Raw genomic sequence first — 27,113 nt, forward strand, 5'->3', positions numbered from 1 at the left:
AACCCCCATGCCCTGTATCTATAAAAGGAGCCCTCCCAACCTCTGAAGTGTGACTTCCCTGGCCCCCACTCTGTTGGAACTGGTGAGCCTTGCCCAGGAGGGGAATCCCAATAAATTCCTGTAAACTGATTCATTTGACTAGGAAGATTTCTTACACATTGGACACCTTGCATAAAGAATGCAAGTGATCTTTGTCCTAACATGAAATAAAACTGGTGTTTGGCAAGGAGAGAGAGGAACAAAGCAGAACAAATAACTTAAGGAATATAAGGGAATATATGAATGTTACAGATTTGTAGCAGATAACTTTGTGTGAGGTTGCTTTGGCTGAGATTAGAAGGAAATTATTTCTATGAGTTTCTCATGTTATATGAGTACAAAGACAGAACTATGGATTTGGGCAACATGCTAAAGCAATAAAGTTATTTAGTTACAAATATATATGTATATATATATCTGTAATAAGATACATATATGTGTATATGTATGTGTATATATCTGTAATAAGTCATATATATACTTTATATATACATATATATGTATATATATACACATATAAGTCTTAATGTTTCATTTTGAAATCTATTTTTAATGCAATTTCCCTTTTAGTAGTTTCTACTTAATTGATGATTTTCTTTGTCAAATTTCTAGGCATCTCCTGTAAGTTATTTCTTCCTCCTTGGTTCTGACTGTTGTGACCTGACATTAAAACTGTTTTATTTAGAAACCTAAGGTTATGCCTACTTCAATAGGATAACTTGATTCTTCTGTCTTTTTGTTAGGTAGGAAGTCAGAAATTAACCTGTGTGTGTGACAAGGGCCTAAGGAAAGGGACATCTACAGCAGTCCAGCATTCGCATTTCAAAGTCACCCAATAACATTGCAGGTGCTGTCCAGTATCTGCACTTCAAAGTCCTGCCTCAGACCCTGATAACCTTCCAGGGGGCCCTGCCCCTTCTACCTGGCCTGATAAGCATCCTTCCTCTAAGGCAGGCACCCTAGAGAGAAACCCCTTGGCTAAGCTAGCCAGGCTTCCCCTGTCTGACTTCAGTGGGAAACTCAGAAAGGAATTTTTTGTATTTACACCCAAGAAGTCCTTTGTTCTGGAGAAGAAGGAGACATCAAAAAGGTGGAAAGGCAAGACCCAGCCCCTTAAAAGCCCCAGCCTAAATGTGAACTAGGCACTCTCACTGGTTTGTCTGGAGAGGTGCCCATCTGTTCTTATGTACGTCCCAACCCTGATAAACTTTGCTACATTGCTTTCCACTGCTCTCTGTCTCACACCTGAGTTCTTTCTTGCACAAATACAAGGACCCTCAGCTTCTTCTCCAGTGACATTTCCTTAATGTGTTTAATTTTTCCCATGTAATCAGACAATTCCTTCAGCTTTTGTTTCTAAGGGTATTCTTCTATCCAAGGCTTTCGTGTGCTTCAATAATATTTTTAGATAGGAAGATAGAAGTTAGCCTATGTGTGTGAAAGCAGCCATGGGAAACAAAACACGTGCTCTGCAGAAGTTATGCAGTAGTCTTAGAAGCATGTGTAGGCCAGCAGCACCAGTCAAACAGAACATGAAGGGGGGAGTGGGAATGAAAAGAGGGACAAGGGTGCAGAGAATGGAGCCAAGACAAGGCTCGTTTATTCCAGTGTCTCAGCGATATTTATACATAACCAGCTATAGCTCAAGGCAACACAGAGGATAACACCATACACAAGCAACTAATCGGGCTTTCTGCAACACAGTCATAACATAGTTAATTTTAGCAGAATGTTCTTGTTTGATCATTCTGCTTCAACATGGGAGTACGTGACTTTTTTATCCCAGGAATTCCACAAGCCGAGACGGACCTTGACTTGTCGATGACTTCTCTATGGGCTGCCTACAGAAGCAGGCCTTGGGAAACAGCCCAGTATTTTATCCTACAAAGTCCTGCCTTATCCCAATAACTTCATAGGTGGTTCTAGTCTTCCCCTCCAATAAACACACACCCAGAAAACACTGTTTGGAGCAAAGAAGGCTACTGAGTCTGATAACATTACCTAATTTTGTACCTGGGAAATCTTTTGTCTAGGAGAGGAGTGTGTGTGTGTGTGTGTGTGTGTGTGCGTGCAGAAACAGTGAGAAGTAGACACCCAGCTCTTAGAAATCCCATTATTGACCAGTGCCACGCTCACTAGGCTAATCCTCTGCCTACGGCACCAGCACCCTGGGTTCTAGTCCCAGTCGGGGCACCGGATTCTGTCCCAGTTGCTCCTCTTCCAGTCCAGCTCTCTGCTGTGGCCTGGGAAGGCAGTGGAGAATGGCCCAAGTATTTGGGTCCTGCACCCACATGGGAGACCAGGAGGAAGCATCTGGCTCCTGGTTTAGGATTGGCACAGCGCACTGGCCACCACATGCTAGCCAGAGCGGCCACTTGGGGGTGAACCAATGGAAAAGGGAAGACTATTCCCTCAGTCTCTCTCTCTCACTAACTCTGCCTGTCAAAAAAAGAAAAAAGAAAGAAAGAAAGAAAGAAAGAAAGAAAGAAAGAAAGAAAGAAAGAAAGAAAGAAAGAAAGAAAGAAAGAAAGGAAGGAAGGAAGAAATCCTATTGTTAACTTTTGCTCCTCACAATCAACTTCATAGGGGCATCTGTGGAAATTTACAGTAGGTTTTTAAGAGAGCAGGGAAGCCACAGGTCTCTGTTCTACCATTAGGCTGAGGCAGAGCTGAAGGACTCAGGTGCTGACCACCAGGAGGAATCAGAGAACTTAAGTCTTGTCATCGATCTAGCAACAAGCTATGACATCTGAAACCAGAAGACTGTCAACTCTTCCTCGACTTCACCACACCAAAGTAATGGGGGAAAATGGTGATGAAGGAAGGTGCTTGGGGTGCGTGTCTCACAAGGAATTTAATGTGGACATGCAGTGAGCAAAGCAAGATTTATTTACATGAGAAACCTCTTGCCACAGCAGCCACTAGGGGGTCTCCAAGAGAGAGAGACCTGAAAAATGGAGTGGAGTTTTTTAACTGCAATTTGGATGAGCAGAATAATAACAGCTAACAATTAGTCAGAGGCTGGGGACAAAATCCATCAATAATCCTGTCTAGCTTGCTCTTGTTAAAACAAAAATCCAGCTGAATAGTAGGATAGGCAAATTCTTTCTATTCTCCTGATAAAACTAGAAGCTCAGAAGGGTGGATCATTTCTTCCTTGCTATTCTCATGATAAAACTAGAAACTGGGGGAGTGGGATCACCACTTCTGTCTTGCTAATAGACAGGTTCTGTGGAGAAGCAAGCATCTTGTCCACTCTTACAAGGACTCCCCATTAGTCCTTACATCAGCACCTCCTGCCTTAGAACCTCTTTATAAACCCCAATCACCCTCCTCCAACAGCATGGTAGTCCTAATGAAGGCATCCTGCCTTCCCCTAATCTTGTGAGTAATATTTGCAGAAGAGTTTTGGAAGCCTACTGAAAAAAAGGAGATGATTTGGAAGGGCAGGCTTTTGACCCAGCTGACAGAGAACCCTCCCCCAACTGAGGCAGAATGCACCTCCCTCCTGACACCCTGGACTCCCCTGACTGGCTGGTGGGACCTTCCTCAGAACAAAGCCTGAAAATCTGCATAATTGTCAATTGAATAGACTCATTGTTTTATTTCAAGCCTGGTGCTCCAATTACCCCTGTCCCTTTAAACATCCTCTGTGCTGCGTGGTTTGGTAGAAAAAGGCTTCTTTGGATTGGGAGGATTTTCTTTCCCAAGACTGCAGCCGCCTTCTGGAAATACACCCTTTCCTCTGGCCAGCACTCAGCTATGGCGAATTGAAGCGGTGAGCATCAAGAGCCGGATTGTGTCTGGGAACAACATTGGTGAGCTAGCCCAGAAGTCTGTGATGTATTTTTGTTGTTGTTGTTTTTTAAAGGTTTTATTTATTTATTGGAAAGTCAGAGTTAAACAGAGAGGAGAGGCAGAGAGAGAGAGAGAGAGGGAGAGGTCTTCCATCCGATGATTCACTCCTCAGTTGGCCATAATAGCTGGAGCTGCACCAATCTGAAGCCAGGAGCCAGAAGCTTCTTCCCGGTCTCCCACAACGGTTAGGGGCCCAAGGCCTTGGGCCATCTTCTACTGCTTTCCCAGGCCATAGCACAGAGCTGGATGGGAAGAGGAGCAGCCGGGGCTAGAATCGGTGCCCATATGGGATGCTGGCACTTCAGGCCAGGGCATTAACCCACTGAGCCACAGCGCTGGCCCCGGCAATGTATTTTTCAAGTGGCTTAACCCTTTCACATTAGTAAGGAGGGCAATGGTCACTTGTACCTCCACCCCAGAACTGCTTTTGAGCTAACATTTTGGCTGGGACTCTGGGGACATCCCCACAGCTTCTGAGAGCACTTGCTCTCCAGGACTTTCCTTTCTGTTCCCGCTGTGACATTAGCTACCTTGCGGGGAATCAAAGGCTCCCCGGAGTCAACAGCTCTGAGACTGGGTAAGTTGAACCAGGGGCATACCTGAAATTTCTGTCTCTGCTCTTTGGGCTCATGGCATTTGGACCTGGTTTAGGTCATTTTTTGTGTTACTGGTGTGTAGGAGATGGATTGTAAGATTTTTACTTCAGCCTCCCTGTGAGGAAATTTGGATATTTTTTGGAAGAGTACTCATTTGGTTGTTTGTATGAGGATTTCTTCCTCTTGGGTGAAATATGAGTGGTTCAATTTAATTTTCATCCAAAATCACCTTGAGTTGCATCGTGGCTGATTGGGCAGGATATAGTTACGATCTTATGACTAAGAAAAAAATGGTGTTCTATTATAATATTGCATGGCCTGCATATGTGTTAAATTTAAGAGAAGGTGGTTGTTAAGTGGGATTTTTAAATGTTTATTTTATTTGAAAAGCAGAGTTAGAGAGGCAGAGGTGGGGGGGTGTGTCCTGTTAGGAAAAGAGGCACAGAATAGAGAGGAGGTAGTGTATGAATTTATAGCCAGACCAAATTTATTCAGGGAAAATAAATCCGTAGAGATGGGTGACCAACTGCAACTGTCCACGTACCCATGATGGAACACCTGACAGAAGGCCCTGACCCCCAGGGAAGGCTGGGGATGGGGGTGAGGTAGGGGGCAGCAAGCAGAGGGGAATTCCTGGAACTGGCCTTTCAGGTGGCTGTAAAGGGTGGAGTATGAAGACAGCAGAGTGTGAGACCCAATTGAGGTGTTTTTTTTTTTAAAGATTTATTTATTTACTTGAAAGTCAGAGTTAAGCAGAGAGAGAAGGAGAGGCAGAGAGGGAGAGAGAAGGCTTCCATCCTCTGGTTCACTCCCCAGATGGCCACAATGGCCAGAGAGAGGTACATCGATCTGAAGCCAGGAGCCAGGAGCTTCTTCTGGGTCTCCCACATGGGTGCAGGGCCCCAAGGACTTGGGCTGTCTTCCACTACTTTCCCAGGCATAGCAGAGAGCTGGATTAGAAATGGAGCAGCCAGGACTCAAACCAGCACCTATAAGAGATTCCTGCACTGCAGGCAGCAGCTTTACCTGCTATGCCACAGCGCAGGCCCTCCAATTGTGTTTCTAGGGCAAAGAATACATTCCAATGTTTATCTCTTTTGTTCAATGCAGGAGAATGGCTGAGGCTTATGTCCTTGTTCCTTGTTCCATCAGGTCCTTCATCTACTGGTTTACTTCTCAGATGGCTGCAATGGCCAGAGCTGGGCTGATTTGAATCCAGGAGCCAGGAGCTTTCTCTGGGTTCCCCCCCACACCCAGTGCAAGGGCCCAAGGGCCTGAGCCATCCTCCACTGCTCCCCCAGGGCCATATCAGAGACCTAGATCACAATTGGAGCACCCAGGACTGGCTCCAACGGGCACCCACATGGGATGCTGGCACTCACTGCAGGTGGCTGCCTTACCCAATCTGCCACAGCGTCAGTGGGTTTCTAACAGTAGAGGTTTTGTGAGATTTCTGGTAAATGGGACAGAGTAAGCATTTAAATCCCTTAAACCTTCCAGCAACTGTGTCTGTGGCTGTTGATGTCCAAGGAGACAGGTTAGGAGTCCTTGTCAATTTAGAAAATGTAGGAGCTTCAGCTCTGCCTTAGCCCAATGATAGAGCAGAGACCCTGGAGCTCCCTGGTCTCTTAAAAAATCTAGGGGCCAGCGCCATGGCTCACTTGGTTAATCCTCCACCTGCAGCACTGGCATCCCATATGGGTGCCGAGTTCTAGTCCCGGTTGCTCCTCTTCCAGTCCAACTTTGCTGTGGCCCAGGAAGGCAGTGTAGGATGGTCCAAGTGCTTGGGCCCTGCACCCACATGGGAAACAAGAAGCACCTGGCTCCTGGCTTCATTCAGATCGGCACAGCGCCTGCTGTAGTGGCCATTTGTGGGGTGAACCAATGGAAGGTAGACCTTTCTGTCTCTCTCACCAACTATCTGTCAAATAAATTTTAAAAAATTTAAGAAAAATCTATTGTAAATTTCCACAAATGCCTCTAATAAAACTGACTGTGAGGAACAAGAGTTAATAAAGCAATAAAAGATGTTTTTCCAACAGAGTGCTTACTGAATCTGAAATGAGGATATAATTATCTTTATATATGTTAGTGCCCAGTACCATCACTGGGACTAGAGTTGCTTTCCAAGTTAAATGCTCAAGTAAATTTTTCAGGTTTCAACTGTGGAACAATAGGGTTAATTGAAGTTACTAATAGCGGGAAGTAATTATATTCAGTTGATTGGAGCTTTTAAAAAGGAATTTTAACCATACTAAAGCCATCCTCCTTCCCTTTTCCTTTTCACATTTTATATAGCAAAAACCAATTACTGATCCTGTATATTGCCTGAATTACTCTGGTGAATAGTAGCATTTGTATAATGGTGGACTTTTGCCCCAGCTAACAAAGAAGCCTTCACCCAACTGATGCTGAGCCCCCTGGTTAAGAGGCCTCATCAGAAAAAGCTTGGGTATTTACATACTGTCAATTAAAGTGACTCATTGTTTTATTTACCTCCCCCTGAAGCTACCCTTGTCCTTTAAGAAACCCTTTCCCAGTTATGGTCTGGGATAGCAGTAGAAGATGGCCCAAGTCCTTGGGCTCCTGCACCCAAGTGGGAGACCCAGAATGATCTCAGGCTCCTGGCCTCAGATTGACACAGCTCTGGCCGTCACAGCCAATTGGGGAGTGAACCTTTGGATGGAAGACCTCTCTCTCTCTCTTTAACCGTCTTCTCTCTCTGTGTAACTCTGACTTTCAAATAAATAAATAAATCTTATAAAAATTAACCCTTTCACAGAGATAGAACATTTTATATCAAGAACTCTCTCTTGGGGCTGTACTGTGGCATATAGAGCTGGACCTCCACCTATAGTGCTGACATCCCATATGGTCACTGTTTCATGTCCCTGTTGGTCCTCTTCTGATCTGGATCTCTGCTTGGTGGCCTAGGAATGCAGTGGGAGATGCCCAGGGGAGCTTGGGACCCAGTACCCATGTGGGAGATATGGGGAAGGCCCTGGCTCCTGGCTTTGGATTAGCCCAGCCTCAGCCATTGTGGCCATTTTGGGGGTGGTCCAGCTGGTGGAGGACCTTTCTCTCTGGCTCTCCCACTCTCTGTGGCTCTGTCTCTCAAATGAATAAATAAAATCTTTAAAAAGAGAGAAATTTCTTTCCCCAAGATGCCAGCTTCTAGAAATAAGCTCTTTCCTCTTATCAACATTCATCCCTGTTCAATTGGCTACCCACATGGTGAGCCATAGGGCCTGATTAAAAGATTTAAAAAGAGTTGCAGAGATTTCTATATTTCTCTGTGTCATAATGTATGCTATGCATTATATGTGTGTACCGTTGTATGTGCAAAAGTTGGTTGTGCTTATTTGTGTTATTTAAAATCACAACGTAATTTTCACCTAAGCACAAACAATAGATAAAAAGATGATGCAGTGTTCATTGCTTGCTATGAAGTCCAATTTAAAGTTGTTCTTTGGCAAGATCATGACTTAAGAGAATAACCATACTTATCTAATATGGTAGTTTCTCAGGCAATGTCAGTATAATTGCTAAAAAATGAATTGGTGGTCTTTGCTGTGGCACCTTGTGCATCATCAGGTCCCTGCAACCTAAGGGATGTCTCCCTCTCCTCACCTTCCTGAGAAATAGACTCAAGTACGCACTGACTGGAGAGGGGGTAGAGAAGATAATGTAGCAGTGCTGGGTCAGAATCCACAGCAAGGTTCAAGCTGATGCTGCAAGCCTTGCTGGATTCATGGATATGTGTGAGATGGAGCAAACATCAGCATCAAGCCGACAGGTGAGCATTTCTGCCTGATCTTTGACACCACAGGGCCATCTTGCTGTTCACTACATCACAGCAGAAGCCACGTGGTGGCAGACATGAGCAGAAGGTGGTATACAAACTGAACTACAAGCTGTGCAAGGTGAGGAGGATGACTGGGTACAAAGGGAATCCCACCCCTGATGTCTCATGACGCTTGTGCCATGCACAATGCAGATCCTCTCCTCAAGGTGATCATGGGATGGATTACTGATTTGGGGACCCTATGCAATTTGACATGAGGTAATAGACCTCATGTTTTCCTGCCCAGGGATAAGAGCATCTCTGATTTAGAGATGCTGAAGAGAGATAAAGCAGTGTAGCAGCTAGAGAGACCAAGGACTACTCTGCAGTAGGATGACTTTTTTTGAATTGCTAAATGTAAAAGATTTTTCTAAATACATGTACTCTTGGCTTAAAATATATAGAAGGCATTGGGCCTTTTGGTAAATTTTTTTTTTGACAGGCAAACTGGACAGTGAGAGACAGAGAGACAGGTCTTCCTTTTGCCGTTGGTTCACCCTCCAGTGGCTGCCACGGCTGGCGCGCTACAGCCAGCGCACCACGCTGATCCAATGGCAGGAGCTAGGTGCTTCTCCTGGTCTCCCATGGGGTGCAGGGCCCAAGGACTTGGGCCATCCTCCACTGCACTCCCTGGCCACAGCAGAGAGCTTGCCTGGAAGAGGGGCAACCGGGACAGAATCCGGTGCCCCAACAGGAACTAGAACCCGGTGTGCTGGTGCCGCAAGGTGGAGGATTAGCCTAGTGAGCCATGGCGCTGGCCTGGTAAATGTTTTCATAAGTTGTTAACATATGACTGTTCACAATTACCTGCTAAGTTTTCATTAAACAGTAAATTACCAAGGATAAGAAATTTTTTTTAAGATTTATTTATTTAAATATTTGCAAAGCAGAATAACAGAGAGAGGGAGAGGGGGAAGGAGAGAGAGAGAGAGAGAGAGAGAGAGAGAGGTCCTCCATCCACTGGTTCACTCCCCAGAGGGCTGCAATGGCTGGACCTTGCAGATCTCAAGCCAGAAGCCAGGAGCCTCCTCCCATTCTCCCACATGGGTGCAGGAGCTAAAGGACTCTGGGCCACCTTCTCTGCTTTCTTAGGTCATTAGCAGGGAGCTGGATAGGAGTGGAGTAACCAGGACTTGAACCAGTGTCCTTATGCAATGCCAGCACTCCAGCACTGCGGGTGGAGGCTTAACCTGCTATGCCACAGCACCAACCCCAATAAGAAATAATTCTAAGTCAATATCCCAAAGTCTAGAATTTTTGAAAGATTTATTTATGTATTTGAAAGGCTGAGTTAGAGAGACAGAGACAGACATCTTCCATCTACTGGTTCATCCCCAGATGTCTGTAATAATCAAGCACTGGGCCAGACTGAAGGCAGGAGCCTGGAGCTCCATTCAGGTCTCCTACATCAGTAGCAGGGGCCTAAACACTTGTGCCATTTTCCTCTGCTTTTCCCAGGCCATTAGCAGGGAGCTTGATCTGAGGTAGAGCAGCTGTGAGATGAACCAGTGCCCATATGGGATGCCAGCATCACAGATGGTGACTTTACCCATATATCATAACACCGGCCCTGACATTAAAAATTTTCAGAGTGGGGGCAGCATCATCGGTTAAATGCAGTCTATCATACCTGCATCCCATAAGAGTGCTTCTTTGAGTCCAGACTGCTCCACTTCTAATCCAGCACCCTGTTAATGTGCCTGGGATAGCAGAAGATGGCCCAAGTGCTGGGACCCCTGCCACACATGTGGGAGAACCACATGGACTTCCCTGGCTTCTGGCTTCAACCTGTCCCAGCTCTGGCTGTTGTAGATGGATGGGGAGTGAACCAGATGGACAATCTCTTTCTCATTGGCTTTATTTTTCTGTAACTCTGTCTTTCAAATAAATAAAACTAGGATTTAGTCCCCTATGTTAAATCAGTAAAGTTTTTTTTTAGAAAATATAAATATTAATGATAAATATTTGCTAGAGATTTTTAATATTTCATTTTAAAGTCTGATAACTTTCTAAAAAAGATTTATTCATCTGAAAGGCAGAGATACAAAGTGAGAAAGAGGAAAAGAAAGAGATCTTCCATCCAATGACTCACTACCCAAATGGCCTCAACAGGTGGAGGTTGGGTCAGGCAGGAGCCAGTAAGCAGGAACTAGGAGTGTCTGCTGAGTCTCCCACACAGGTGCAGGGACTCAAGTACTTAGGCCACCTTCCTCTGCTTTTCCCAGGTGCATTAGCAGAGAGCTGGATCAGAAGTAGAGCAGCTGGGACTCAACTGAGCCAGAGTCCACATGAGATGCTGGCACTGAGGAGGAGGCTTAACCTTCTATACCACAGTGCCTAAAATTTTGAGAGAGATAGAGAGAGGGAGAGGCAGAGTGAAAGATCTTCCATCCACAGGTTCACTCCCCAAATGGCTGCAATGGCTGGAGCTGAGCCAATCCAAGAGGAGCCAGGAGCTTCTTGTGGGTCCTCCATTCTCAAGCACATCTTGCACTGCTTTCCTAGGATTAGCCTACTACGCTCCAGTGCCTGGCCCCTCTAATAACATTTTCAACCATCTCCTCAACTGCAGCTTCTTACAGTTTCCTTTTGATTGACTCCTTTCCAACAACTAGCCATCTCTTATAAGCTATTTTCTCCTCCTTTATTGTTTAGTTATGGCCTGTCACGAGAAATGCTTGTCTTTACAGCTGATATTGTGGCATAGCAGTTTAAGATGCTGCCTGTGATGGCAGCAATCCATATGGGCACTGGTTTGATTCCTCGTGGCCCACTTCTGATTCACCTCCTAGCTAATGCACCTGGGAAAACAGGAGAGGATGGCCCAAGTCCTTGGGACCCTGCGCCCATGTGGGAGACCTGGATGAGTCTCCTGGCAGTGGCTTCTGCCTGGCTCAGTTCTGGTTGTAGTGGCCATTTGGCTAATGAACTAGCCAATGGAAGATCTCTCTCTCTCTCTGTAACTACCTTGGAAATAAATTAATCTTGAAAGAGAAATATTTATCTTAGGAAACTAGGGATAATAAGAGTACTTGATCTTTACAACTAATTTTTTAAAAAGCTTTATTTATTTAATTGAAAGTCAGAGTTACACAGAGAGAGGTGAGGCAGAGAGAGAGAGAGACAGGTCTTCCATGTGCCGGTTCACTCCCCAGATGGCCGCAACAGCCAGAGCTGTGCTGATGTGAAGTCAGGAGCCAGGAGCTTCTTCCAGGTCTCCCAAGTGAGTGCAGAAACCCAAGGACTTGAGCCATCTTCTGATGCTTTCCCAGGCCATAGCAGAGAGCTGGATAGGAAGTGGAGCAGCCAGGACTCAAACCAGTGCCCTTATGAGATGCTGGCACTGCAGACAGTGGCTTGACCTGCTACACCACAGCGCCAACCCCTACACCTAATTTTTTTCAGCTTTCTTTTTATTTGAAAGGCACAGTTTACAGAAAGAGGGAGAGACAGAGATCTTTGGTCTACTGCTTCACTCCCCAAATGGCCACAATGGCTGAACTTGAGCCACAATGGCCAGGAATCAGGAGCTTCTTCTGGGTCTCCCACCTCGCTGTCAGGGACCCAAGGACTTGGCCATTTTTCATTGGTTTTCTAGGCACATTAGCAGTGACTATATCAGAAATGGAATAGTCAGGACTAGAATCAGTGTGCATGTGGAATGCCTGTGTCACAGGTGGTGGCTTTTACACACCATGCCACAACACTGGCCCCTACACCTGACTTTTCTAGATGTATTTAAATTGTTCTATGGGATTTTTTTCTGCTTTTGTTTCTAAGGTGTATTATTTTATTTTGATATTTATTTATTTGAAATGCAGAGTTACAGAGAGGCAGAGAGAGAGAGAGAGAGGTCTTCCATCTGATAGTTCACTCCCCAGATGACCACAATGGCCAAAGCTGCACTGAGCTGCAGCCAGGAGCTTCTTTTGGGTCTCCCACAGGGATGCAGGGGCCTAAGGACTTGGGCCTTCTGCTGCTGCTTTCCCAGGCCATAGCAGAGAGCTGGATCAGAAGTGGAGCAGCCAGCATGTGAACTGACACCCATATGGGATCGCAGCACTGCAGGTGATGGCTTTACTTGCTAAGCCACAGTGCCGGCAACAGGTGTCATCTTTTGTAAGTTTTTTCATTCTTTTATAATATTGAATGCTCACAGCCTCCAGTGTCTAAGTTTGGGTACCTTTCCATTGGGTTTAACTTCTAAGTTATCTGGAGGAGCTTCCCATTAGAAGAAACACAGCACAAAAGAATTTTCTTTACCTTTTGGTTATTACAGAAGGGAAAGAAATTTTGTGTTTTGTCAAGATTATCTCATGTATTCTCTGACTTTGGGTTTAGAAAACTGCGTTTTAATAGTTGAGATTTTTAATATATTTTAAATGTCTATATCTATTAATTAAATATTCAGTATACTTAATATATTTATACATAATTTGACTTAATATTATGTAAGTGATTATTATCTCATAATGATCAGGGGTCCTATGTGGTCTTCCATCCACTGGTTCACTCCCCAAATGACCGCAATGGCCAGAGCTGAGCTGATCAGGAGCCAGGGGCCTCTTCTGGGTCTCCCACATGGGTTCAGGGGCCCAAGGACTTGGGCCATCTTCTACTGCTTTTCCAGGCCACAGAAGAGAGCTGGATCAGAAAAGGAGCATCTCATATGGGATGCTGGTGCCACAGGCCGGGTCTTTACCCTGCTGTGCCACAGCTCCAGCCCAGAATAGCAGACTTTGACCCAGCTAACAAAGGAGCCTCAGCCCCATCAAAACATCTTCACCTGGTTGATGCCTTGGATTTCCCCAGATGAGCATTTATTAGAGCAAAGCCTGAACAGCTGCCAAATTGTCAACTAAATAGAATCAATTTGATTTCTAACCCCCATGTGAAACTACCCATTTTTTAAAAAAGATTTATTTATTTTATTTGAAAGGAAGAGGTACAGAGAGAGAGAGGAAGAGATGGAGAGAGATTTTCCATCAGCTAGTTCATTCCCCACATGGCTGCAATCACCTGAGCTGGGCCAGACCAAATCCATGAGTCAGAAGCATCTCCCAGGTCTCCCAAGGGAGTGGAAGGGGCCCAAGCACATGGGTGACCTTCCACTGATTTCCCAGCTGCATTCACAGTGAGTTGGATCAGAAGCAGAGCAGCTGGTGCCCATATGTGACAGTGGTACTGCTGCCTTTGCCTTTACTCCATATACCAGTGTCTGCCCCTTGACCCATGTTCTTAGAAACAGCTCTTGCTGGCTCGTTGGGTGAAAAGAGCATGTTTTAGATGAAGAGATCTCTTTCTCCCCAAGATGCCGGCTTCTTGAAATATATGCTTTTCTCTCTGGTGAATCCAGTTGTTGAGAAGCAAGGGCCTGATTATTGTTCGGTAGCACTTATTTTCTGCTGACTTTACATAAAAAGTATAAACACCCACAAAATGCTTACCCAAGTGAATCAATGGGCATTTGTCAGTTCAGGTGTCTTCTTGATTTCTTCCCCCACTGCCCTCAGAATTGACCAGGTCTAATTCTTTGTGGTTCTTTTTGTAGTTTATGATCTACTTCTTCCAAAGAAGAATTTTGCTTGTGTTTGTCTCTTGGCTTTTCAACTTTTCAGAATGCTGATACTAACTATTGATATTTTACACTAAAAAGATATTTTCCTTTTTTCCCTTGAGTGTTTTTTTCCCAGATGTTTCTATTCTAGGTTGTAGTTCAGGCAGTTCACATCAGTGGTGCCAGGAGTTATGGAACGTTGCTTTCTTCTAGATTATTATTTGATATCTGTGACTGTTACTTTTTTTAATTCCCCACCAGTGCTAATGCATTGCAAATATTTTAAATAACTGAGAAAAATATTGTTAGGCTGCAGGTTGTGGATATATTCATATTTAATGTGAAGTATTCATAGAGTGGAGGGATTAACTAAATTTTCATTGATGTGTATTTTGTGATTTGTCAACACTGGGATGAGCTTATTTCCTTATTCCATCTAGTAGTAACTGGCATCTCTGATTACTCATTACTAAATACCAATTTCCAGTGATTTGGTATTTCCACTTTTATATTTATTTGTACTGATTACCACTGATGTATCTGTAATGCCCATTCAGTTGTATGGATTTTACTTTACACAGATTGATGCTAAGGAAACAGTGTACTATCCTTTTGGAAAACTGCCTTCAGTTTCATTGTGTAACACTTAAAATTTTTCTGACCTAAAACCTAATCAGAACTGAAGCTATCTTTGTGTTTATCCTACTCTTAATGTACTTATATATTTTCAGTTGAAAAAAATGGAAAAATTTAACAGATTAATGGTGATAAATATGTGTGTAGAAGTGAAATAAACCTCACCACCATATACATTCTATCATGTAGTTGTTTTTGATGATGGTGGAGTCACCATGTTGTAATGCAGATCTTTCACATTTCATATGCAAGTGAAATTTATTCTTTCTTAAATATTTATTTATTTGATTGGGAGAGTGACAGAGAAAGAGATCTTCCATCCTCTGGTTCACTCTACAAATGGCTGCAATGGGCTGGATTGGGCTGGGCTGGGCCTAAGCCAGGACCCTAACTCTTCACCTGGAGGATACCTGAGCTCCATTTGGGTTTCCCACATGGGTGGCAGGAGCCAGGTACTAGGACAATCATCACTGCTTTCCTAGACATTAGAAGGGAGCTCAATTGAAAACAGAGCAGCTGATATTTGATAGTCTGTTGGATTCCAGCATCATAAGGAGGAAGTTAATCTTGATACAGTGCTATAATGCTGGCATCCAATTTTTTTCTTTAATTAACCCAGAATCAGATCATCTTTTTGTGACTTTATATTTAAAATGGTTTTCTTATAGATCACACATAGTTTGGTCTTGGTTTTATTTTGGCTGTTTCAATCTCTTTTAATTGGTATATTTAGATAATTCACATTGAACACGATAATTTATATAGTAGAATTCATTAAAATAGGATATTTTAATTGTTCTCTTTTGCTGTCATTTTTCTTTAATGTCTTATTTATTTTCATTTATTTGAAAGGCAGAGACAGAAAGACCTTCTCATCTGCTGGCTCACTGCCCAGGGGCCTGCAGCAGCTAAATCCAGCATCCAAAAACTGCATTTGCAGCTACCATGTTTATGGAGGGGACTCAAGTACTTGAATCATCATCTCAGGATGAACATTAGCAGGAAGATGGATCAGGTAGGATAAGCAGGCTCCAACAAGGCACTCCAGTATGTAATGATGTTATCACAAGTGGCATTTCTTACCCCCAAACCTCCCTGCAATGTCCACAGTAAGCAAATCTATTTTAATGGAGCACATTTGTGGTTGCTTGTGTTGCAAAGTTTAGAAATAGGGAAAAGAGCAGAAGGCAGCCAATTTTTTTTTTACATTTTTAAGCTCTTATTTAGTGAAAGAAATGCATAGGAGAGTGAGAACCCTATCAACAGGAGAGAAGCAAATCTGGATTCATGCTCAGTACTAGGAACCAGCCACATGGAGGAACATCTAGGCCAGGAAGCATGGTGTGGGTGGCCCAAAGTCCACGAGCCCTGGAGGTGCAAGGCCACAGCAAGCCCCATACTGGCAAAAGGCCAAGGAAAGGAGAGAGAAGGACACCATGTTCCAGACTTTTAATCCATTTCCAAAGGGGAGAGGTTAATTAACCTGATTGGCCAGTGGGTACACAGGTGTGGCCAGGTAGGGGTATGAGGTCACACAGGGGCATGGTGGAAGTGTGGTCTTTTAGCTCACACACCTAATCAATTTTATTCTATATGCCTGCCTACAACATTCTCCCCTCAGAGACTCCATTCTCTTAATCCTAAGGGATGTTGAGGGGCGTAGAGTCAACATCTCTTCTGTAGCTGCATCCTACTTACGAGGGGCATAGCATATTTCTTTAATTTATTCTTTCATTTCTTTTAGGCAGAGACACAAACAGATACAGTGCTTTCATGTGCTGATTCCTCCAAGGCTCACAACTGAGTCTGGGCTAAATCAAAACCAGGAGCTGTGGGGCAGGGATTGTGCTGCATCAGTTTAAGCTGCTGATTGGGAGGCTCACATCAAATACCAGGGTGTATGTCTTGTCTACTATGATTTTTTTAAAAAATTATTTTTTTCCAATTAACATGAAATACAATTTGTCATATTTGATATCTCGAGCTATGGTGAAGTGCATTGACAAATATCAAATGATTTGTAGATGTCACAAACTCTGGTTTATTTATTTTTGAGTAGGGTTATTTAATTTACCACATTTATTTTAAAAGTCATATTTTGAGAACCATTTCAGAAACTACAGTTGATTTGGAACAAACACTGTTTTGGAAGACTTTTCCTTGTTCATGGTTGTACTTTTTCCCTAATAATCTCTATGGATTGTGTATCCAAAAGTGGGCATTATACAAGTTTTTCAGCTTGTAAGTATAAGCTATTCAGCATATAAGTATCAGCTACTTATGTGCTACAAAATTTAGTGTGAATGTATTTTCTATTACTTAAAATGTGAATAAGTCATGCTTTTACTGCTTACTGGTTTGTAAAATACAAATAAATCACAGTGCAGTGCTCAAATAGATGTATAAGATTAAAACAGTTTTGCAGCCTGTGTTGAGGCATAGCAGGTGAAGCCACTTCCTAACCCTGACATCCTATATGGCACCAGTTAATGTCCTGGCTGCCCCAATTTTGATCCAGCCCCTGCTAATATTCTGGGAAAAAAAAACAGGAAGATGGTCCAAGATTCTGGGCTCTTGCACTCAAAATGGAGAAAAATCATGCAGGTATAAAATTCAACCATTTCATTTGTAATTCTTAGTAAGCATTTTGGGGTGGCCTCTGCTAGGCCATCCATATGCTGGTGGTATCTGGAATCACAAATCACCTGTTTTAGTTAGCTACTGCTTTAATTGAGGCTGCTGCTTTCAAGATTGCTTAACTCACACCAATGTATTTTTTAAAATTTATTTATTTATTTGTTCATTTGAAAGGCAGATTCATAGAGAGACAGAGACAGATCTATCTTTCTAATACCTTCTGTGGGTTCACTCTTCAAATGGTTTCAGTGGCTAGGATTAGACCAGGCCAAAGCCAGAAGACAGGAACTATATCCAGGTTTCCCAGGCTGATAGAAATGGTCCAAGTATTTGTACTGTCTTCAGATATTTTCCCAGGTGCATTAGTAGGGAACTGGATTGGAAGTGGAGCAACTCTGGCTTTAACCAGTGGTGGTAGAGACCCATTGTTCCATATCACATACTGATAATTTTTTACTGATTTGTTTATTTGAAAGGCAGAGAAAAAGGTCCTCCATCTGCTGGATCACTCTGCAAAAGCCCACAATAGCGAGTGCTATATCTATGAAAGCCAGGAGGTAGGAACTTTATGTGGGTTTCCCATTTAGATGGCAGGAAACTAAGTTTCTGAGCCATGATCTGTTGACTCAAAAGAACCAACAACAACAAAAAAAAAACCACTTGCAGGAAGTTGAGTTGGAGGTGTGGAAAAGCCAGGACACAAACCAGGCACTCTGTGATGTGGTATGTCCAGAGAAGTAGGTAAGCCTACTGAATCTTAATGCCTACCCTTCCAATGTCTGCTTTGCACAGCCTTGACCTAGGCCCCAGGGGTCCATCAGGTAAGTCTCAGGATTCTCCACGTGATTACTGTACAAGAAGGCACACTGCCAAAGGTAAAATACTTTACAAACAATGTTGATATCATATTTATGGTCATCTCATGGGCTAGAACAAGTGAACTGGAAAATGCCAGGGGTTTGTGTGGTGGAGAATTATGTTATGATTTGGATACAGAGGAGTGTCACATGGAAGTTACAGAAAGCTGTGCTAGTAGATTCTGTCAATTTTTCCTATACATATAGTTGTGGCTAAAAACTAATTTTCAAGCTGGATACTTTTAAGGAATTTGAGATACATAAAAGCAAGAGATGTTTTAAGGAAAACAGTACTGCCTGAGTAATTTTCTGTGTATATAGATTCTAGTGAAATCATAATTTTTGTTTGGTGTACTGCTACTTATTTGAACAATTGTGATGAACATTATAAATTATTTCTATACGATTTATTTATTTGAAAGGCTGAGTTACAGAGACAGAGGAAGAGAGAGAGAGGCCTTCCACCTGCTGGTTCACTCCCATATGTCCTCAATTGCTGGGGCTGGGATGATTTGAATCCAGTAGCCTGGAGCTTCTTACAGGTCTCCCATGTGAGTGCACGGGGCCCAAGGACTTAGGTGTTCATCCACTGCTTTCCCAGTCCATAGCAGAGAGCTAGACTGGAAGTAGAGTAGCTGGGACTCAAATTGGTGCCTATATGGATGCCCACACTGTAGGAGGTGGCTTTAGCCATGACTCCATAGTGACAGCCCCTAACAATGATTTTTTTTACAGAATTGGTAATAAATTAATATTTTAGTTAGTTTAACAATAGTTTATGTTTAATCAAAGTGATTGGTAGACTTGTGTGTGCTCTTTTGGCATCTTTTCTGTTTTTCCCATGTGTAAAGATTATATTCCTCCACAGGGAGGCTACTTCATTTTTGTCACTGAGCCAATATGCCCATTTTTCTATATACATTTCCTTCATGCTCTTGATTAGCACAGTAGAATCTAGGAAGAATCTAGACTTTTTGTCTGACCCCTCCTTCTAAGCAATTTCTCTTGCAGATAAGATTCTAGAGACATCTACATGTGGCCAAGACCGACAAAAATAAATATATTGCTGGTAGGTTGTTTATTTATTCCTCAGCTTCTTTCACATTGTATGTTAAGAGTTTTATGAGCTTTTTTAAATAAATTGGAAAAGCATAAAGAAATATAATTCAGAATCAGGATTCATATAAGATAAAGTAAGCATGGTTTCAAGATTTAAAGCCATCTGAGCTGAATTCACATTGGTCTCAATTTTTTTTTTTATTGCTATAGCTACAAGACATGGTTTGAATTCAAACTTCAGCAAGAATTTGCTACATCAGAAACAATTAATTAAAAAGGTAATATTTTCAATTATTAAAGTAGAGTTTCTTTAAAAGCTTTTGGAGGCTGAACTTGCTTCATGGATTAGATCAGAAAATGTGTATAGGATAGAATCTATTGCAGGTCCTTAAATAACTCTCCATAGTTTTATCACGGTGAGTGTACAAATGCAGGATTACTTCAGACTCCACAAAGTTATGTTTCAGGCAAATTATTCCATTTATCAATGGCATAAAATATAGTCAGAGCCCAAGACAATTCTCTAGTCTTTGACTTGAATCTTTTGCCATCTTTTTTTTTTCTTTGACAGGCAGAGTGGACAGTGAGAGAGAGACAGAGAGAAAGGTCTTCCTTCACCGTCGGTTCACTCTCCAATGGCCGCTGCAGTTGGCGTGCTACAGCTGGTGCAGTGTGCTGATCTGAAGCCAGGAGCCAGGTGCTTCTCCTGTTCTCCCATGCGGGTGCAGGGCCCAAGGACTTGGGCCATCCTCCACTGCACTCCCGGGCCACAACAGAGAGCTGGACTGGAAGAGGAGCAACCGGGACAGAATCTGGTGCTCTGACTGGGACTAGAACCTGGTGTGCCAGTGCTGCAGGCGTAGGATTAGCCTAGTGAGCCATGGTGCTGGCCAATCTTTTGCCATCTTAAAGTATTTATATACTTGAGAGAGAATGAGAAGTTGATGGAAATATAGAGACTTTTTTTTTTTTAAACTTTTATTTAATGCATATAAAAAAAAGATTTTATTTATTTATTTGATGGGCATAGTTACAGGGAGAGGAGAGACATATAAATTTTTTATCCACTTGTTCAGTCTCCAAATGGCAAAAATAGTTGGAGATGGGCTGATCCAAAGCTAAGAGCCAGAAGCTTCCTCTGGGTTTCCCAGGTGGGTTTAGGGGCCCAAGGACTTGGACTATCTTCCAATGCTTTCCCAGGACAAAAACAGAGAGCTGGATACAAAGAAGAGCATCTGGGGCCCTTGCTGAGGCATAGTTGGTTAAGCCTCTGCCTGTGGTGCTGGCATCCCATATAGGCACTGATTTGAGTCCCAGTTGGTCCACTTCTAATCCAGCCCTTGGCTATGGCTTGGGAAAGTAGTTGAGGATCTCCCAACTCCTTGAGCCCCTGCAACCAACTGGGAGACCTGGAGGATGCTCCTGGCTTCTGGCTTTGTATCCGCCCAGCTCCAGCTATTGCAGCCATTTGGGGAGTGAACCAGCAGATGGAAGACCTTGCTCTCTGGCTCTCTGGCTCTCACTCTCTGCAACTCTACTTTCAAATAAATATTTAAAAAAGAAGAAGAGCATCTGGAACACAAATTGGTGTCCATATGGGATGCTGGCACCCTGGGTGGAGGCTTAGCCTACTCTGTGTTATGGAATGAGAGAAAGGGAGAGAGAGAGAGAGAGAGACAGAGACAGACACCTTCAATCCATTGATTCACACCTACAACAACCAGGACTGAGACAGGGTCATAACAGAGAGCCAGGAATATAGTCCTAGCCTCTCACTTAAATTGCAGAAGCTTAATTTCTTGAATTGTCGACACTCACTTCTAGTTTCTAAATTTACAAAAATTGTGACATTGCAGTATATTGGGTTAAACAACTGCCTGGGATTCGAGTATCCCTATGGGTTCTGGTTTGTTTCTTGGTTGCTCCACTTCCAATCCAGCTCCCTGCTTACAGTACCTGTGAAAGCAGCAGAAGATGGTCCAAGTGCTTGGGCACTGTCACCCATGTGTGAGACCCAGATGAAGCTTCTCACTCCTGGTTTCAGTCTGGCCCAGCTCTGGCTGTTACAGCCACTTGGGGAGCAGAGCAACAGATGGAAGATCTTCCACTGCCTTCTGCTCTCTCTCCAAAACTATGTCTTTTAAAACAAAAAAGTAAAAAATTAAAAATAAATAAGATGAAAAACGCATCATTCATTCTTTGCTTTTAAATATTGCTACCAAGTAGCCTTGACCCAAATCATCAAAAGGAAAATTTTCCTGGAATGTTCCTTTCATATCTTTTTTCCTTAGAAACCTTTTATTTAAGGAAGACAAACTTCATGCATTTCATAGTTACAACTTTAAGAACATAGTGACTCTTCCCACCATAGCCACCCTCCCACCTACATTCTTCCTCTTCTTCCTCTCCTATTCTCATTACTATTTTTTACTAAGATCTATTTTCAATTAACTTTATACACATATGAGTAACTCTATACTAAGTAAAGAGTTCAACAGATAATGTGAAAAAATTGTTCCTCAATAGTCAAGACAAGGGCTGTTCAAAGTCATTGCTTCTCAAAGTGTCAATTTCATTCCTATAGGTTACCTTTAGGTGTGCTATTAGTTATCACAGGTCAGGGAGAATATACGGTTTTTGTCCTTTTTAGACTGGCTTATTCACTAAGTATGATGTTTTGAGGTATCTCCATACTGTCTTCCATGGTGTCTTTACCAGTTTACATTCCCACAAACAGTGGATGAGGGTTAAGTTTTCCACACATCTTTGCCAGCATTTGTTTGATTTCTATGTGAATGCCACTCTAACAGAGGTGAGGTAAAACTTCCTTGTGGTTTTGATTTACATTTCTCTGTTGAATGGTGATCCTGAGCATTTTCTCATGTATCTGTTGGCTATTTGGATTTCTTTTTAAGAATACCTATATAACTCCTTTGCCCATTTCTGCACTGGGTTTTTTGTTTTGCTGTTGTGGAATTTCTTGAGCCTTTATATATTCTGGTTATTAATTCTTTATCAGTTGCATAGTTCGCAAATCATTTCTCCCAGTTTGTCAGTTGGCTCTTCATTTTGCTAACTTTTTTTTTTTTTTGGGAGTACAGAAGCTTCTCAATTTGATGTAATCCCATTTGTCAATTTTGGCTTTGATTGCTTGTGCTTCTGCGGTCTTTTCCAAGTAGTCTTTTTCTATGCCAATGTCTTGCAGGGTTACCCCAACTTTCTCTAATAATTTGGTATCAGGTTGTTATTTGAATCTTTAGTCCGTTTTAATCCATTTTGAGTGTATTTTTGTAAGGTGTAAAGTAGGAGTATTGCTTCATACTTCTGCATGAGGAGATCAGTTTGCCCAGCATTATGTGTTTAAGAGAATATCCTTCTCCAGGATTGATTTCTGCATTTATATTCTGTTCCATTGGTCTATCCATCTGTTTTTGAACAAGTACTAGGCTCTTTTGATTACTGCACTATAGTATATCTTGAAACCTGGGAGTGGTGCTGTGATACAGTGGGTGATTCTCCACCTGCAGTGCTGGAATCCCATGCGGGCACCAGTTGAAGTCCTGGCTGCTCCTCTTCCAATGCAGCTCTCTGCTATAGCCTGAGAGTGCAGTAGAGGAGGGCCCAAGTGCTTGAGCTCCTTCCTGTGTTCACATAGGAGACTTAGAAGAACCTCCAGGCTCCTGACTTTGCATTGGCCCAGCTCAGGCCATTGTGAACAATTGGGTAGTGAAGCAGTGGATGGAAGACCTCTCTCCCTCCCTCTCACTGTCTGCAACTCTACCTCTCAAATAAGCCTCTAGCTTTGTTTTTGTTGTATAAGATTGCTTTAGCTATTCAGGGACTCTTGTGTTTCCATATGAATTTCAGCATCCTTTTCTATATCTGAGAAGAATGTCCTTGATATATTGAATCAGTATATTGAATCTTGGTGTATTGAATCTTGAAATTGTTTTCAGTAGTTTGGAGTTTGATATTGATTCTAACTCCATGAACATGAACAATTTTTCATTTTTTGTCTCATTTCTTTCTTTAATATTTTGTATTTCTCATCACAGAGATCTTTGACATTGCTTAAATTTACTCCAAGGTAGTTGATTGTTTTTGTAGCTATTGTGAATGGGATTGATGTTAGAAGTTCTGTCAGCTGTGGCATTGTCTGTGTATACAGAAGCTATTGATGTCTGAGTGTTATATCCTGACCTAATCCAATCTGATATATAAAAGATTATTTATTTATTTATTTGAGAGGTAGTTATAGACAGTGAGAGGGAGAGACAGAAAGGTCTTCCTTCCATTGGTTCGCTCCCCAAATGGCCACAATGGCTGAAGCTGTGCCGATCTGAAGCCAGGAACCAGGAGCTTTTTCCCAGTCTCCCATGTGGGTGCAGGAGCCCAAGCATTTGGGCCATCTTCTATTGCTTTCCCAGGCCATAGCAGAGAGCTGGATTGGAAGAGGAGCACCTGGGACTCGAACCGGCATCCATATGGGATGCCAGCACCGCAGGCATGGAGGATTAACCTACTGTTCCACGGCGCTGGCCCCTCCAATCTGACTTTGAAAGAGAGTCCCTAGAGATGGGAGGAGAAACAGACTAGATCTCAAAGGTTATGTTGGAAATTTGATGATCTTGAAACAAGAGAATGTCCTCAGAAGAAATCAAAACTTCAGGCAGCATAGTGTCAAACTATGAGAAACTAAATTTCTGTTATTTTATTCATCTAGTGTTTAGTACAATGTTACAGAATTTTCTCACTCAAAATTATAAATCATATACCTCATGTACTTGTCAAGTTTTTGTACATTTGATGTGATCTTTGGATTCCATTTTAGCTTTTTTCTGTATTTTTTAAGATTTATTTATTTCTGTGTCTTGATCCAAAACTTTATTAATTTCTTTTTTTTTAAAGATTTCTTCTACTTATTTGAAAGACAGAGTTACAGAGAAGAGAGGCAGAGAGAGAAGTCTTCCATCTGATGGTGCCCTCCCCAGATGGCTGCAATGGCCAGAGCAGTACCATTCTGAAGCTGGGAGCCAGGAGCTTCTTCTGGGTATGCCACATGGCTGCAGGGGCCCAAGGACTTGGGCCATCCTCTACTGCTTTCCCAGGTCATAACGGAGATCTGGATCAGAAGAGAAGTCAGGACTAGAAACTGCACCCATATGGGATGCCAGCACTTCAGGCCAAGGTATTAACCTGGTGTGCCACATGCTGGTCCCTTTTCTCTGTATTTGTGTTAAGCACTATTTATTAAAAATTCCAGAGATATAACCCATGGGCTTGCAGTGCCATCTATTTATGAGTGCCCATCTACTACAGCTAATGGTCTTTTAATGGCTTTCTCAGGTAGCCAATGACCCAGTTTCTTCAAGTCTTCCACATTTAAGCTGTGCATCAGTTGTCATTTTGACCTCAGGCTGATAGAATGGTGTCTACTGATGATCATTGTGGCTGGATGATAAAGAACAGTGATTTTCTGTGATTTTATCAAATGTGACAAAATTTTCTTCCACTGTATGTGGAAAGAGTCATGTGGCCTTGTCTGCATTTTTAAGTATGGGAATGGGTATGTAAGATCCTCTCACAAGAAACAACACTGAAGATGAGTGGTTCCTGGTCATCACATGCTGGAATGTCTCTTCTCCCACAGGTATGTTTTTTTAAAAAATTTATTTGACAGAGTTATATACAGTGAGAGGGAGAGTCACAGAGAAAGGTCTTCCTTCTGTTGTTTCACTCCCCAAATGGCTGCCTCGGCCGGCACTACACTGATCTGAAGCCAGGAGACGGGTGCTTCCTCCTGGTCTCCCATGCAGGTGCAGGTGCCCAAGCACTTGCACCATCCTTCACTGCCCTCCCAGGCCACAGCAGAGAGCTGGACTGGAAGAGGAGCAACCAGGACTAGAACCCAGTGCCCATATGGATGCCAGCACTGCAGGCAGAGGATTAACCAAGTGAGCCGCAGCGCCGGCCATCCCACAGGTATCTTAACTTTTTCTCAACCAGAGACCACAATGTCCCATGTTGCCATCATTTTACACTCAAATCCAGAATCTAGAATAATGCCAGACAACCATGTAGTCTCCAGATGTAGCTACCCTTGATCTATAGACCTGTTAACAGAGGAAACAAGTTATGTGCCTTCTGTGTACCCCATGTAGAGGGTGAAGCATGAGTAAGATAACCAGAGTAACTCTTCAGGTTTTCAGATTCCTTTATGATCTGAAAAAAGTAGGGAGTCACGAAGTGGGGGGGGGATCATCATAGCAATTTATCTATCATGGAAGCAGAAATAGAGAGTGACCTAAGTTCACATGGCACACACTCTACTGAGGCCTTGATTATGCATCCTCACTGCACATGTCTCTGCCCTCTGCAGTAGCCTTCCTCTGCAATCCACATTGCAGCCTTTGGCAAAGATTCTCAGGGCTAGATTGCTTAGATGTTGTATTTCCTATCTATCACCCTTGGCCTCTATGGCTTAAACCCTCAGTACTTTTTGTCAGTTGGATTGCTTCTGACAATAAAAAGGGGACTTAGATATATGTTTTCATAGTTTTAGATGGAGTCAACCTTTTTCTTTTTTCTTTTTTTTTTTTTTTTTTGACAGGCAGAGTGGACAGTGAGAGGGAGAAACAGAGAGAAAGGTCTCCCTTTTTTCGTTGGTTCACCCTCCAATAGCCACTGCGGCCAGTGTGCTGTGGCCGGTGCACCACATTGATCTGAAGCCAGGAGCTAGGAGCCAGGTTCTTCTCCTTGTCTCCCATGCAGGTGTAGGGCCCAAGGACTTGGGCCATCCTCCACTGCACTCCCAGACCACAGCAGAGAGCTGGACTGGAAGAGGAGCAACAGGGACAGAATCCAGTGCTCCGACCGACCGGGACTAGAACCTGGTGTGCCGGCGCCACAGGCGGAGGATTAGCCTAGTGAGCCATGCGCCAGCCTGGAGTCAACTTTTTGAGATGATGTTTTAATCTTTCATTTTATGATTTTTTAAACATGTTTTATATATGCTTCATTCTCCTTTCTTTTGGCCAATTTTGAGCATTTGAAAGTATTTGGGGTCTATTTAACTGTTCACATATTTAACAGTGTTGTCATGGCCATAACCTTCAGGTATCAGTTACTTTGGAGATGACAGATTGCTATCATTTCCCAAAGGATTGCTTGTACTTTTTAGAAGAACTGGAGGAGGCAACGTTAAACAATAATATATAAAATAAGAATACTCTCTGACTCCCACTATTGTCCAGCAGTGGTCCTGTTTCATCTTTTTTTAATGGTTTATTTATTAATTTGAAAGGAAGAGTTACAGAAAGAGGAGAGAGAGAGAGGTTCTGTCTGCTGATTGACTGCTGCTATGACAGTCTGAAGCCAGGATTCTGGAGCTTCTTCCATATCTCCTACGTGGGTGGAAGAGACCACACCCTTGGGTTGTCTTCTGCTTTCTGATACCTTAGCAGGGAGCTGGGTGGGAAGTGGTACAGAGAGGTTTTCTACTGGCACCTATATGGGATTCCAGTGTTGCCAGCAGTGGAATAACCTGCTACACCACAATGTTGGCTCCAGTATTCTTTTCTTATTGAACCAACCAAATAGGTGTTTTCAGGAGATTCTTTGAGTCTTGCAGGTATAAATTGTGTGTAAGCAATCTTTTTTTTTTTCAAGACTTAAAGGTTAAGCTATAGCCTGTAACGCCAGCATCCCATATGGGTACCAGTCTCACTTCTTTGCATCATATTCTTGTTGATTTTTTTTCCAATTTCAACTTCCTGTGCCAGTGTCCACACAGTCTTTCATGCACACATCATGGAATTGAACTCCACTTTCTTCTTTTTTTTAACTTTTATTTAATGAATATAAATTTCCAAAGTACAGAATATGGATTACAATGGCTTCCCCCACATACTGTCCCTCCCACCCACAACCCTCCCCTTTCCCACTCCCTCTCCACTTCCATTCACATCAAGATTCATTTTCGATTCTCTTAATATACAGATCAGTTTAGTATACATTAAGATTTCAACAGT

General features: G+C 42.8%; 1 long non-coding RNA gene across 4 annotated transcripts; it reads left to right on the forward strand.

The window, feature by feature from the left end:
* Nucleotides 1-3,609: 3,609 nt before the first annotated feature.
* LOC149124785 (uncharacterized) lies at nt 3,610-25,153 on the forward strand. Of its 4 annotated transcripts, XR_016211502.1 has the most exons (6): nt 3,610-3,857; nt 8,323-8,416; nt 15,383-15,545; nt 19,036-19,093; nt 19,294-19,361; nt 23,992-25,153. It is a non-coding gene; the product is annotated as an uncharacterized LOC149124785 (long non-coding RNA). The 4 variants fall into 4 exon arrangements; XR_016211501.1 differs by lacking the exon at nt 8,323-8,416 and having other exon boundaries at nt 3,615-3,857; nt 15,387-15,545; nt 23,992-25,149; XR_016211500.1 differs by lacking the exon at nt 8,323-8,416 and having other exon boundaries at nt 3,617-3,857; nt 23,992-25,144.
* The last annotated feature ends 1,960 nt before the right edge of the window (nt 25,154-27,113 follow it).

The sequence above is a fragment of the Oryctolagus cuniculus genome, chromosome 8 (genome assembly GCF_051225735.1).
Source record: "Oryctolagus cuniculus isolate XC-2025 breed Fujian yellow rabbit chromosome 8, ASM5122573v1, whole genome shotgun sequence".
Lineage (NCBI taxonomy): Eukaryota > Metazoa > Chordata > Mammalia > Lagomorpha > Leporidae > Oryctolagus > Oryctolagus cuniculus.